The sequence below is a fragment of the Callionymus lyra genome, chromosome 19, assembly GCF_982586985.1.
Source record: "Callionymus lyra chromosome 19, fCalLyr1.hap1.1, whole genome shotgun sequence".
Lineage (NCBI taxonomy): Eukaryota > Metazoa > Chordata > Actinopteri > Syngnathiformes > Callionymidae > Callionymus > Callionymus lyra.
In genome coordinates this window covers 18,668,524-18,671,856 of record NC_141836.1, presented here as the reverse complement: position 1 = coordinate 18,671,856, position 3,333 = coordinate 18,668,524, and the positions used below count along the sequence as shown (strand labels likewise).

General features: G+C 40.9%; 1 pseudogene; it reads left to right on the top strand.

The window, feature by feature from the left end:
• The first annotated feature begins 358 nt into the window (after positions 1-358).
• LOC148059818 (uncharacterized) lies at positions 359-1,189 on the top strand (annotated as a pseudogene).
• Positions 1,190-3,333: the final 2,144 nt, after the last annotated feature.

The window sequence follows — 3,333 nt, the reverse complement described above, 5'->3', positions numbered from 1 at the left end:
TATTAGTGGCTATGTCCCACAGGGGGTATATGAATTAGAGAAGGAAACTATATTGAGTTAGATGAAGTGATGCAGAATATCCCCAGAGGTGAATGAGTGGTAATTGGTGCAGACTTCAATGGACATGTTGTTGCAGGAAGAAAAAGTGATAGGCAGGTTTGGTATTCAGGACAGGAACACAGAGGGACTGATGGTTGTAGACTTTGCAAAAAGGACGGAAATGGGTGTAGTGAATTCTTTCTTCCAGAAGAGGCATGAGCATATGGTAACCTATAAGAGTGGAGGTAGGAGCACACAGGTAGACTACATCCTGTACAGACAATGTAATCGGAAGGAGATCAGTGACTGCAAAGTAGTGATGGGTGAGAGTGTAGCAAGTCAGCATAGGATGGTGGTTTGCAGGATGAATCTTGTTACAAGAAAGACAAAGAGGACAAAGGACAAAGTTGTGGAAGCTGAAAAGACAGGATTGTTCTATGATTTTCAGGGAAGAGTTGACAAAGAATCTGGGTGGTCGGGTACTGGACAGCTAATATAATCAGGGAGACAGGTACTAGAGTACTTGGTGTCTCGTCTGGAAGGAAGTAGACAAGGAGACTTGGTGGTGGAATAGGGAATTGCCAGAGTATATACAGAGAAAGAGGTTGGCAAAGAAAAAGTGGGACATTGAGAAGACTGAAGTGAACAGAAAGGAGTACAGGGAGATGCAGTACAAGGTAAAGGTAGAGGTGGCAAAGGCCAAACAAAGGGTGTATGGTGACTTGCATGCTAGGTTGGCAAGTAATGAGGGAGAGAATGATATATACAGGTTTGCAAAAGAGAGAGATAGAAATGGGAAAGACGTGTAGCAGCTTCAGGTGATTAAGGATAGAGAGGGGCATGAGTTGACAGGTGCCACAGAAGTAATAAGAAGATAGAATGAGTACTTTGAAGAGCTAATGAATGAGGCAAATGATAGAGAGCAAAGGGTAGAAGATGTGACTACTGTAAAACATGAAGTAGCAGAGATTAGTAAAGGTGAGGAAAAGTGAGGAAGGCATTGAGGAGGATGAAGAATGGAAAGGCAGTTGGTCCTGATGATATACCCGTGGAGGTATGGAAGTGTCTATGAGAAGGGGCAGTAGAGTTTCTGGTTAGACTATTCAACAAGATCTTAGAGAGTGAGGAGATGCCTGAGTAATGGAGAACAAGTGTAATAGCGCCTATTTTTAAGAATAAGGGAGATGTTCAGCATTGCAGTAACTAAAGAGGAATAAAGTTGATGAGCCATACAATAAAGTTATGGGAAAGAGTAGTGGAAACTAGTCTGAGAGCAGGTTTTGTTTTTGCATTTGTGAGCAACAGTATGGTTGCATGCCTAGAAGAAGTATTACAGAAGCAGTATTTGCTTTAAGCATGTTGGTAGAGAAAATCCAGAGAAGGTCAGAGGGAGCTGCATTGTTCCCTTTTAGATCTGGAAAAAGCCTATGACAGGATGCCAATAGAGGAACTATGGTACTGTATGAGCAAGTCTGGAGTGGCAGAGAAGTATGTTGGACTGGTGCAGGACATGTATGCCCACTGTGAGTCAGCGGTGAGGTGTGCTGTAGGTGTGACAGAGAAGTTCAAGGTGGAGGTGGGACTACATCAGGGTTTGTGTAAGTGCGAGGACTGATTAATTTGATACTCCGTCAGCAGGAAAATGAGGAAAACATGTCAGTGGAGTCATGGTGAAATGAGTTGCTGGAGCCCTTGCAAGTAAAAAACAACATGTTTCATCCTCTTCATGTCCAAGAGATAATGTATGACTATCAAATGCAGATGGCAATTGAGTCTCTCTCTCTCTTTCGAGTTGCTGACTTTAGTTTGTCAAGTGTCTAATTTAGGTATATAATTTTATTTATCGATGTTGCAACCAGCTGTTTGAACGCTATCGCCGACACCTGCTGGCAGCACGTTTTGCAACTTTGGAAAAAGAAATAAAGAAAAAATATGAGAATCGAAATATTTGCGAGATATTTAAGCAGTGCTGTGTCTCAAATCGCATACTAGCGTACTCAAAGTTAGTATTTTTAGTGCGTTAGTACGTCTCAATTCTTAGTATGCGAAATTTAGTGCACCATGTTTCGATGGACACTAACCAAGAAGAAGCTGTCATGTGATTTCCGGTTAGTGTGTAGCAGCAGTGTTTGATTTGATACTATCTGTGGAGAATTGGCGTACTAGTTAGTACGTACACTAAACTAATGCATACTAAGTTCTAGTATACTAAGAGTAGTATGCGATTTGAGACACAGCACTGGTATTCGCACCGAAGACATGTCATCCTTCTAATGCTGCTGAAAATACACCTGTAAGTATATGCATATATATATAATAAGTGAGTAAGTAATATTTATTTATATAGCGCTTTTCGAGACCAGGGTCACAAAGCGCTTAAACAATCAAAACAATACTCAAAAAAGTACATACTTTAAAGATCAAGATAATACTGAGAAAAACACAGGAGTTCCAGAAAATCAAGAAAAAGCCTGAACAAATATAAACGTCTTAAGATGTTTCTTAAAGGAGTCAGTAGACTCCATCAAGCGCAAAGAGAGAGGAAGATCGTTTCAAACCTTAGGAGCAATAGCCTGAAAAGATTTCTCTCCTCTGGTCCTGAGCCGTGTGCGAGGAACCATCAGTAGATTCTGATCCACAGACCTCATAGCCCGAGCTGGGGTATAAGGCTGGATCAGATCACTGATTTAATTGATGATATATCAGAATCAGAATCAGAATCAGAATCCTTTATTGTCCCGCGAGGGGAAATTCGTTTTAACAACAGCAAGAGCAATATACCAAAAAAAATAAGATAAAATATTAAAAAGAAAAGAAAAAATCTAAATAGAATAGAAAATAAATCTGCACTATAAGGTAAGGTAAGGTAAAACTTTATTGATCCCTCAGGAGGTCTCCTTCGGGAAATAGTTTTTTCCAACAGCCAGAAATTTTCCATAAACAATACAAAATAATACATAAAAATAAAATAAGAAGAAGAATATATTATATACACAATCATATTTACAAAAATAACAAGAAAGGTGCAGTTAAATAATTATCTTGGTGTGTTCTTATTGTGGAGTCTGATGGCAGTAGGGAGGAAGGACCTGCGGTACCTCTCCCTCACACACCGGGGATGGAGCATCCTATCACTAATGGAGCTCCTCAATGCCCTCAGTGTGTGCTGGAGAGGGTGAGACAAGTTCCTCCTCATGGAGGCCAGCTTGCTCCGTATCCTCCTCCCAGTCACTTCCTCCACAGGATCTAGGGGGCGCCCTAGGACGTAACCGGCCTTCTTAATAAGGCTGTCCA